The 11,742-nt window shown below is 31.8% G+C and overlaps 1 long non-coding RNA gene across 1 annotated transcript; it reads right to left on the bottom strand.

Annotated features, from left to right (window-relative positions):
- On the bottom strand, positions 8,631–10,911 carry LOC109720033. Its single transcript, XR_002218850.1, has 2 exons — positions 10,354–10,911; positions 8,631–9,169 (listed from the first exon to the last, which is right to left on the bottom strand). It is a non-coding gene; the product is annotated as an uncharacterized LOC109720033 (long non-coding RNA).

Here is an 11,742-nt window from a genome sequence, read left to right as displayed (position 1 = left end):
GAGTCAAAAGTGAGAACACTAACTTCGTTTTGTTAAATTTGGATTTACTATAGATAAAGATTAATCCTAATAGATATAGAACTATTTGATATGGTATATTTTATCGCTATCCCATCTATTTAAATTAAATAGAAACGTAATCAGACTTTAATGGAAAATCGATCTGGACTCTATAAAAAAGAGTATTGATCCTGGCACCTTCTCATACACATTCTGGTGAAGAATTAACATCGGTTCCACATCATACGGCAAAGTGCCTGAGAAAGAAGGAGAAACCAATTAAATTACGCAAGTTCAATTGGTGAGGTTCACATCGGTACCGGATTTCTCACTTCCGCAGATTGATCAGAAATTTCTTCTCAATGACGCTCTATGAGTTATCTTATTTTATTTTGTTCCTAGAGATTTTGATATGTATTTAATTTCCTTCTTATTTTACATATTCAGAAAGATCTATCACTTTTTACTTCTGAAAGTGTAGTAACTCAATTCTATATTTATTTATATGTAGGGAGATAAATGCATTATGTAGTATTAATTATTATTATATCCAAGAAGATATGTAATTAAGCATTCTAGTAATGAGAAAAGAAAAAGAGAAATATTTCATTACTTGGGCACAAAGAAACTTGTTGTAGTCACTCTCAATATGTCTTTGTAGAAACATTAACTACTTTGACTAATATTCGCAAAGACCATATGCTTTTATCTTATTTCTAAAAAGGTTATTTTTTTTTAAAAAAAATAATGAATAACAGCAATAGTAGTGAACTAGTTTGAGCCACATCCTATATATTTTTGGTGGCACTTCCAACTCAGTTTATAATGACATGATTTTTGGTCAACTAATTGGACCATAATGAAAATTATTACAATATAAATAGTCATAATAATTATAATTGGATTGTGGGGCAAAATCACCATACATCTTTCACATTACATCGAATATATATAGAGTCCAGCTGCTATACTGTCGGTAGCACGGGGCCTCCCGTGCTACTAAGTTGTTTTCGATGATGCGGCTTTCAAATCGACGATCGACTCCGTTAGACTTGATCTACACTATTAAAAGTATTTGGAAACTAAATTCCATAATTTTTCGATATCATTTGACTAGTGATCAAAAGATCTCAAAATTGACCATTTTAATGGCCGATGTGACGTGTTTGTGAGTTTAACGGGGTAAAACAATTCAAATCTGATGAAAATTTTATAGAAATTTTTTTTTACTATTTAGAGTAAGATTAGTATATCTGATCTTGAATTTAAATCTTTTATCATCATTTTTTATGAGATTTTTATTTTAATGGCCGATGTGGCGTGTTTGTGAGTTTAAGGTATAAAACAATTCAAATCCGATGAAAATTTTATAAAAAATTCTTTTCACTATTTAGAGTAAGATCAGTATATCTGATCTTAAATTTAAACCTTTTATCATTATTTTTTATGAGATTTTTTTTTTCAGCCGTTCAATTTTAGACTATTTGTTTGATAGGTAAATGATATCGAAAAATTTTGAAATTTAGTTTCCAAATATTTTTAATAGTGTAGATCTAGTCTAACGGAGCCGATCGTCGATTTGGAAGCCGCATCATCGAAAACAACTTGGTAGCACAGGAGGCTCCGTACTACGGATAGTATAGTAGCCGGACTATATATATATATATATATATATATATATATATATATATATATATATGTACCTGGGTTACGTANTATATATATATATAGAGGCTCCTATGCTTTAGAAAGTACGGGGGCCTCCGTACTTGTAAGTTGTTTTTGATGATGGGACGTCCGATTCGGCGATCGATTTTGTTAGACATGATCTACGCTATTGGAACTATCTAGAAACCAAATTTCATAATTTTTTGACTTCGTTTGTCTAGTGAACGAGTAGCCTCAAAATGAACAGTTGAAAATAAAAATCTCAAAAAAAAAATAATGATAAAGTACTTAAATTTCAAATCGGAAGTATTGGTCTTACTATTGATGTTAAGTAGAATTTTCTATTAAATTTTCATTTAATTTGGATACTTCTACACCGTTGAACTTAAAAACGTGCCGCATTGGCCGTTAAAAAAGTAAATAAATGTTACTATATCATTTCACACCATTTTAGTGCTGTGGTATTAGAGCTTGCAAGTTACTCCTAGAGCCTATTTATACTTTAATTAAAAGGACATGGTACTCGCACTATTTAATCGCAACATTATCTAATTTGTCCAAAAAAAATGTAAAAATTCAAGAACATTTTGCTGGTTGAATTTTGGACAGAATTATTTAATTCGCTACTACTTGAATGTTTGCAAGTAAACTACCAAAATCTTTGGATAATATATATACAAAATGTTTATGGAGTAGATTAGATCCTAAATAACTAATGGTACAACATTTTTTATAGGAGGGGAAATAGTAAACATTAGATTGACAATAATTGTTATTTTGTTGATATCAAGTTTATTTAATTTAAACAAGAAAAAGAATGATTATCCTATATAAATCTAGTGCTTATGATACTATTAAGTCTCAAATATCTAGCATTAAAAAAATGGTTTAGAGGCCCAATAAAAAGAAGATCCAACCCAATAAATGGCCAGATAAATTGGGCTGGGTCCATGGGCTTAGTACATGTCACTAATGGGCCATGAAGGGACATGATGGGCCAATGCCTATCCATTGCTCTTAAATTTCAATATTTATTATGAATATTAACTTACATGAAAAGGGATTTTATAAAATATACATCAAATATATAAAAAAAAAATAAATATATACAATATCACAATGGTACATAGAGATAGCTTAGTTGGGATGCTATTACAAGCTAGCACCAAGACCCGAAATTTAGGGACGTCAATGGATACCGATAATCCGAAATTTTATCCCAACACAAACATGAACGGAGCAAATTTATTCGATATTAGACAGATATAGTTTCAAGTATGAATATCAAAAAAAAAAATCCGATGAATATCGATTCAAATATAGATTTTAACTGTATCCGATTCAAATCCAAATTTATTTTATATTATATATAATATGTATATAAAAATTTGATGTTATTTTTGAATTCGGTGGAAAAAAAATTTTCGGTGCGACGTTATTTATGTTTGGTTTGTATGAGAAAAAAAAAAAAAGTAGTTTTTCACTACGGTTGTTTAGTTGAAAAAAAAAAGTTATAAATAAAAATATTATATATTTTTTTTATTTTACATTTTATATTATTAATATAGAATTATTATCATATTATATATATTAGTATTATAGTTTATATTTATAAATAAAATATATTTAAAATATATTATGCAATAATTAAATATATAATAATATAAATATTAATAGTATATATTTAATACTATAAAATAATTACTGAATATAAAATATTATATAATAAGATATATTTATAAATAAAATATATATTTTAAAATATATATACATATATAAAATATATTTATATATATTATATACATTAAAAAAAAAATGGGGGAGAGAGGTACGTCCACCGCACTCCCGTGGACCTCTCTCGCGGTCCACGAGGTTGGGTGCGCCTCGTGGACCGCGCCCTCGTTTTCCGCTCGAAACAAGGCGGAAAACGAAAACATCCATTTTCCTCAGATTTGTTAAAAACGTTTTTCGACAAAAAATTTTTACGAACAAACAAAAACAAACGTTTGGAATCATATTTTTCCATTGAAAATTTATTTTTCGGCGATTTTACAGGAAACCAAACAGCCCATAAGGTAAATGCTTTTGTGATCATGAATTTGTAACTAAAAAATGGTTGGTAAGCTGTAAAAAATTAAGCTGTTCTTCGGACTCTACATGCAGGTGATTAGTGATTTTTCGTTACAAAGTATTTTGCCTGCTTACAAAGTTTCGCAACCTTGTTAATTAATTGTTGATATATCATTCTCACATTGGCATGTTCGACTATATCCGTATACTAAACATCACCTCTCCTCACTGGTGCCTCATTAATTAGAAAGTTTTAATAGTAAAAATAGTGTTATTATTGTACTAAGCAATATTACTTGAAACAATTTGATGCATAAGATTAGATTGAATAAAGTAAGACAACAATTAATGTTATGTTTTGGGCGAAAGGAAGACTTTAACGACTCAGTAGGATAATGAGTGTTGACCTGTCTAGCGGAATTTAGGTAGTTAATTTAGATTATTCCATCCTTGGAGGATTATTTTTTAGAATTTGGTTAGATTTGTAATTGATTCTTAATTGAATTAGAAAATATTTTAAATCCCTTAAAGATAAATTAATTTGAATTTAAATATTCATTAGAGTACAACTTCTAATTATACTAGATTTGGATACGTTTTGTGGGCTTTATATATAGAGCACATTATGAGAAGTACGGTCAAATTGGAGAAAGAGGGCTCATGTAGAACCTAATCTACGTAGAAAAAAGAGTCGACATGTATATTTTTCTATTTGATTTCTCTCTCTTTTATGATTGTATCAACTTTTGCTGAGAAGTCTGGTTTATAGTAAAAATTTGATTTGACATTTCTGTTGTGGAATCCTAACAATCGGTACCGAATTTACAGCAGTTAGTATCAGAACCGATTGCGGATTCTCAAAATTTAGTATCCGGACTAGTACGAAATTTCCAACACTATCTACTCCCAATATCTTGGGCTCACTAAATTCTCTCTCCCGTAATATTATTCTCCATCTTTAGGGGCTGAGACGGAAGATTAGCTTGTGTAGGCTGGGCGCAATCAATAATAATTACTTTTAAATAAAATGACTTGATAACACAGACGTCTCAGTATTTTTAAAAACACTCCAATATAAAAAAATGCAACAAAACGATTTTGGTATTTTTGGGATACATCAACTCTAATTCAATCGAGTTTGGCCTTCACCAAAAAATTGAAAAAGTTTTGGTCTCCTTTTCATCATTCTACAAAACACTACTACTTAATAAATTTAATTTTTTTTAACTGAAAAATAATTTTTTTTCTTTAGTGGTGAGGATATAAAAATAACAAAATAAAGAGTAAGTTTTTGGATCGATGGCATAAAAAATAATAATAATAACGCATAAAACTTATTTGGACTATTGATAATTTTGATTGGACTATACAATTTTTCTAGAATTTGATTTTACTGCTTAACCTTTCAATTTGTTTGGTTTGAATTAGTCAACGACATTTTGATTAAATTTATTTAAACTGAAAAAAAAATTTCTGGTGGTGAGGATATAAAAATAATAAAACAAAGAGTAGATTTTAGATTTTTGGATCGATGGCATAAAAAAAGAAGTAATAATGCACAAAATTTACTTGAACTATTGATAATTTTGATTTGGCTATCGAACCATTCAAATTTTGATTTTATTACCCAACCTTTAAATTAGTTTGATTTGAGCTGGTTGACAATATTTTAACTTCAAAATTTGTATACATCGTTTACTTTTATAAGTTTAATTAGTGTATTTCATGCAATTCTCGCAACTATAAATGCATTCAAATAACTAATTAGCTTAAATTTTAAATTCAAACTATCGTTGACTAATTCAAATCAAATAAATTGAAACATTGGATAGTGAAATCGAAATTTTCAACAGTTAGCCATTGGTCTATAGTTCAGGTTTTTTCTCTTTTCATACTTCATCAAAACACTACAACATTAATTTTTTAAAAAACTAAAAAATAATTTTTTTTTTGGTTATCAGGGAGGATATAAATATAATAAAATGAAGAGTAGATTGTCGGATTGATGGTCTAAAAAAAAAGCTAAAACCATGTTGAACTTACCTGAACTATAGACTATTTTGATTTTGCTATGTTCCCAACCTTTCAAAATTTTAATTTTACTATCCAACTTTTCAATTTATTTGATTTAAGTTAGTCAACAGCACTTTGAATTTAGGCTAAATTATATAAAACCTTCTTGTCAATATCTGCTTTTTCACTTTCCCTCCTGTCATTTAAAAACCTACACTTTGCTCTCTTGTAAAATAAAAAATATTTACAGAGAGATACGGTGTTAACTGTGACGATAAAATAACCATTTTGCCCTCACCATCTTCGTCTCAACGCCATCTAAGGACGGCGACAAGGAAAATGGCAGGCAGCCATTAATAAAAAGACGGCCAGTATACTGAAAAACAGACTGAAGGAAAGAAGCCGGAGTGTGAGACCCCAGATAGTCCTATATATAAGATATAATAGGGCTAAACTCTTAACCCGGCTTAAGCATTTTGGGTGGTGGCAAGGCCCAAGAGGTTAAGAGAGTTAAGCGTGCTAGGACGGGAGTAGTCCTAGGATGGGTGACCCCCTGGGAAGTCGGGGCGTCACAGATGGTATCAGAGCCAATTACCAGCCGGAAGTGTGAGATGAGTCTCGGCTGAGCCAGGGTCTGGATGACGGGCTAGCGAGATGAGTCTCACATCGCCTGGTATTTGTGAGTCTGAGCCTGACGAGGACGTCAGGGCTTAAAGAAGGGGAGATTGTGAGACCCCAGATAGTCCTATATATAAGATATAATAGGGCTAAACTCTTAACCCGGCTTAAGCATTTTGGGTGGTGGCAAGGCCCAAGAGGTTAAGAGAGTTAAGCGTGCTAGGACGGGAGTAGTCCTAGGATGGGTGACCCCCTGGGAAGTCGGGGCGTCACACGGAGAATGGAAAAAAGCTAAAAATGGAGAATGAGTGCACCTTTCCTCTTCCATTTTTTGCGCCTCAATCTGCCACAATTCGTCTCCATTTTTTTCTTCACCTTCTCCCCTTCTTCTCCTACACCCTCATTACCCCTCGATTTCGGCGACAGTAGGAAGGAAAATCGAGGTGGGCGTGGATGGGGAGGTGGGAAAGGGCAAGGGCAAAGGCAATGCGGCGGAGAAGGGCGGGGGGTGTTTGTTGGCACGAACGGTGTAGGCGAGGGTGAGACAGCGGAGGAGGGCGAGGCGGCGAGGCGGAGAAGGGCAAGGCAACAAGAGAGAAAGCTGAGGGTATTTTTGGTATAAAAAAATATATAATAATATTTTTATAAATGGAACCCTAATAGAGCACTAACGGCAGGTGGTGAAGTGAATAATTTTTATTTTACAAGAGGACAAAGTGTAGGTTTTTATTTTATAAGGGGGTAAAGTGTAGGTTTTTAAATGACAGGGGTGAAAGTAAAAAAGCGGGTATTGACAGCGAGGGTTTTCTATAATTTAGCCTAAAATTTAAGCTAAATACATACTTTAATGCATTTATAGTTGCAAGAATTGCATGGAGTATACTAATTAAACCTGTAAAGATAAACGACGCTTTCAAATTTTGAAATCAAAGATTGGTTAATAAATGAAAATTTTGAAAAATTGTATAGCCAAATCAAAATAATCGATAGTTCAGACAAATTTTGTCCATTTTAATTTACCAATTCAAACAATATATATAGAATATATAATTTGACAGTTCAGTCACATCATAAAGGTGGCTTCTCGAAGGAGCCATGTCTCCATTATAGCCCCTAGCCAATAAGAACATGCCACATACTCAATAGAAATTTTCGACGCGCCAATTGCGCCGTAGACCGGATATAAAATATGAATAAAAAATAAATTTCTATAATATAATAAATTATTAAAATATTTTATATTTTATATTATATTATACTCTATCATATTTTATTTTATAATACTAACTATTAGGTATTTTATTAATCATCTAATATACTTACGATGTATGAAATATTAGTATATATCAGGTACAAGCAAAAATTTCTCCTCTTTTTTCTAGAACTATAAAAATAAGCTTTTCAAAGAGCCCGGTCCATAGTTAATCATTCTCTACACTAAATGTATATAATTACATAGGCCACATGCTTCAAATCTCTAATAGTAAATTTAAATTTAATTCAGCAAATATATTTAAATTATTAGACCTCATAGCTTAGATATATTTAATTATATTTTAATATTAGAAATTAGTTTTCTAATATAAATTGTGGTATATGGTATGTTAATATACACCATGTGCAAATAACAACATCTTTTTCTAATAAATTTTAGTAAGGTAAAGACAATCTTATGTATTTGGTAATTTAAAATAATTCCTCCAATTTTAACTTTTAAATTAAAATTTTATTTATAAAATATCTACTAAAATTATTAAGTTTGATTGAATTTTAAGTAAAGTTATTAGAATACTTTAACTCTACAAATACTGAAAGTTAAAAATATTAGTAAAAAAAATAGTTTTTATAATATATAAAAGGATATATAAGTTTGTTTTGTATTCTTCATTACAAGTTTTTGCAATTTTAAAATTTTAAAAATTATATATATTAATTGACTAAAATGCTATCTGCCTGTCGCGTAGCGCGGATCCTATACTAGTGTATATAATTTTTTCAATACACACATATAAGAGATTCTCCAATTAGAGTGCGCCACGTGCTTCCCCCTTATCTTATCCTACTAAGTTCAATCTTCAATGTCTGCAAACTCTTTTTTGTGTTTTTCCCCAAACTATGTTTTGGTATCATTCTTGCAAATCTCTGATAAAAGATAAGCTCTGGGGATGGCTCAAAAGTTATCTTATCTGCCACAGTATTTGTCTCTCTCTCTCTCTCTCTCTCTCTCTCTCTCTCTCTCAAACACACAAACACATACACACTCTGATGAATCAGTCTCATGGCATAAAACAAAAAACAGTACCTAGTGTACTACAGCAAGGGAACATGAGATCAATGATCAAATATACTGGCAAAGTTATAGTCCCAATGATGGTAAAAGCACTTTTCCAGTGATGATCTGATAAGACTGATACATGAAGATCTTCTGTTTAAGATTTTTAGCCACAAAAAAAAAAAAAAAGCAACAAAATGAACTGCTGGGAATTAACGTATGAATGAACAATTGATCTAAGAAATATTGTAAAGATTTCCTATAAGAGTCAAATCAATAAACAACAATATTAACTGAACATCTGATGAGAACATATCTATGAGCAAGTTTGATCCATAGGAGAAAAAGATCTATCTGCGGGAAAAAAAAAAAAAAAAAAGTTAGAAAAATAAAGCATAAATTAAGGAGAGATTGGGAAAGCTTCTCCTCTTAGCCAGGGTCTGGCCGCTTTGTCCTTGCTGAAGCAGTTGTAAACTTTGATGTTTTTGTCGGATCGTTGGCGCTAGCCATTGATTCCAAAAGTTCGAGCTGTCAGAAATAAGCAACCAATTCACTTAGAGCGTACAGACATAGGGCACACGACAATCCAATCAGTCTTACGCCACTTCAAATATAACTCGGCCCAATTCAATCTTACGTCTTTTCGAATATGACTCAGTCCAACCCAACCTCACACCATTTCGAATATGACTCAACCTGACCTCCCGGCACAAGACAGAATACCGGAGCCAATAGTTTCGATAAAGATGTTCTAAGAAGAGCAAATAACTCTTCTTCAAACGTCTCTTACTACTATATTAGAGGTCAAACCCTTTGAAATGTTTTTTTTGTTCCAAAAAAAGAAAAAAAGAAATTAACAAAGGGATCAAATTGTAACCTCTACTTTGGCGCTCAGAAGCTCATTTTAACTTGCTCGTCGGAGTTTATCTAGCTAGTTAGCAAATTTTCTTGAGTGGTGATGGATTCATATTTAACAAGGATGAGAGAACATTGGTTGATGACATTGCATGAATTCCAAAATAAGTCGACTAATACTTATATATTTCATCTTTGTTCTTGTTGTTTCTGGTTAAATTAATGCTTACAAAGAGTAATGTATAACAACATCAATGCAGTTCTCAACTCATTTGTCATTGTATGTGACAAGAGATAAAAAGACACAAGAGAAAGAAATGTAAAAAGTGAAGGACATATGGTCCCTTCAATAGTACATAACATGAATGATTAATGCTCCAATAAATGAAAGAGATTAGGTTTCCCCTTTCCATTATCATCGACATATACAGCAAGCTCATTATATAGATAACTAAATCTCACATAAATTAATTAAATCAATGGAAACAAAAATTTTAAAAAACAATTAAAAAAATAGAAAGCTTATAGTCTAAGTTAGTTGATCATAACACCACTGGTAATTAATGAGAAACAAATCTTTACTCAACTTTTAGTTCAGAAGACCACCTTAATTTTATGCACGCAAGAACCTTTATCGAATTCAAGATCACATGGTATTCCATAAAAGATTTGTTTGTCGAAGCATATATATGTAGTTGAAATAGAAATAACAAAATTGAGCAACCAAATTAGAAAAAGCGCGAAAATTATCGAGGATGCAATAAAGAAAACCAGCATATTTATTTCTTCTTCGAAAGGAGAGAGAGGAAGAAAGAAAGAAAGAATCCGAAAAGCATCGATCGTATGTCGAAACTTACATATCAGTTTAGCACTTAAAGAACTCCAAAAGTTTGTTAAAGACAAACATTTGTTATCACCACAAGCCAAACATGAGGAGCAGAAAGCAAGATGTAGTCAAGGACGGACTTGCCGATATTTTTAGATTTCACTAGAATTTTCGAATGAAAACTCTAGTAATTGAAGCGTCGGCAAGTCATCCTTGGCTGCACCATACCTTCTGAGCCTAATGTCAAGCCACAGGTGAGAAGAGCACAAGCCGAAGCTGCAAATCGCTTCTCCAAAAAGCCTAGAATTAAAGTATATATAGATGAATATAAGGAGGAGAAGGAGAAGAAGAAGAAGAAGAAGAAGAAAAGTAAGGGAATCAATGAGTAATAAAAAGAGTGGATGGAGGTAGGAGGAGGTTGAAGGTTCCTATATAGTGTTAATTGTGACATAAAGTGAATAATGAGTTAAATAAACTGTTAGAAATTGAATTTTAATGCATTAGCTCAAAGTGAGATATTGACGAGGACAGATCCTGTAAGGATCTAGATCTCATTTTGGCCAAACATTGTAGAGAGCAAGTGATAAGGTCTCTTCAATCTTTACCTCCCTCTATACTTATATGCCCAATATGCATGTATTAAGTTTTTGAGGCTTCCTTAATGCGCTTTTCGTTAAGCTTAAAAAGAAAATCTGTGAGAGGGTTGTTTTGTTTTAATAGAGTATTTATTTCCATATGCTTAACTTAGTATGCAGTAATGACAATAATTGCTTTGTGAAAGGGATATATATATATATATATAGAGAGAGAGAGAGAGAGAGAGAGAGAGAGAATTGAGCTCCCATTCTTTTAAAAGTGTCAAGTTATTGGTGCTTGTAGATTTTTGACTATTGGATTAAGAGATGTGCGGTTAGGATGATGTGGGACTCCTAGGGTTGAGTGGGTGATTGATTGAATAGTATGATCTAACGGATGGAAATGATAAAAAAAGTAGATCTAACGGTAAAAAATTTACAAACACACACACACACATATATATATATATATAGAGTCCGGCTACTATGCTATTAATAGCACGAAGCACTTGGTGCTACCAAGTTTTCCGCCGTTAGATCTACTCTTTTGATCATTTTCACCCGTTAGATCATACTATTCAACCAACCACCCACTCAACCCTAGGGGGCCCACATCATCCTAACCGCACATCTCTTAATCCAATGGCCAAAAATTTGGTAGCACCAATGACTTGGTGCTATTAATAGCATATTAGCCTAGTNTGAAACACTTCATTTGAAAGAATAAGAGCATGCTTGGTTAAGAGTTAATCCAGGTATATACTACTAGTTGTAATTAAGAGAACTATTTTTTTTTTTTTTTTCATTTTGTGGTATCCTTTTATCTTCATCAAGGGCCAACATAG

The sequence above is a fragment of the Ananas comosus genome, linkage group 14, assembly GCF_001540865.1.
Source record: "Ananas comosus cultivar F153 linkage group 14, ASM154086v1, whole genome shotgun sequence".
Classification (NCBI taxonomy): domain Eukaryota; kingdom Viridiplantae; phylum Streptophyta; class Magnoliopsida; order Poales; family Bromeliaceae; genus Ananas; species Ananas comosus.
Note: the sequence above shows the minus strand (reverse complement) of the source record. Positions and strands in the feature narration are given on the sequence as shown.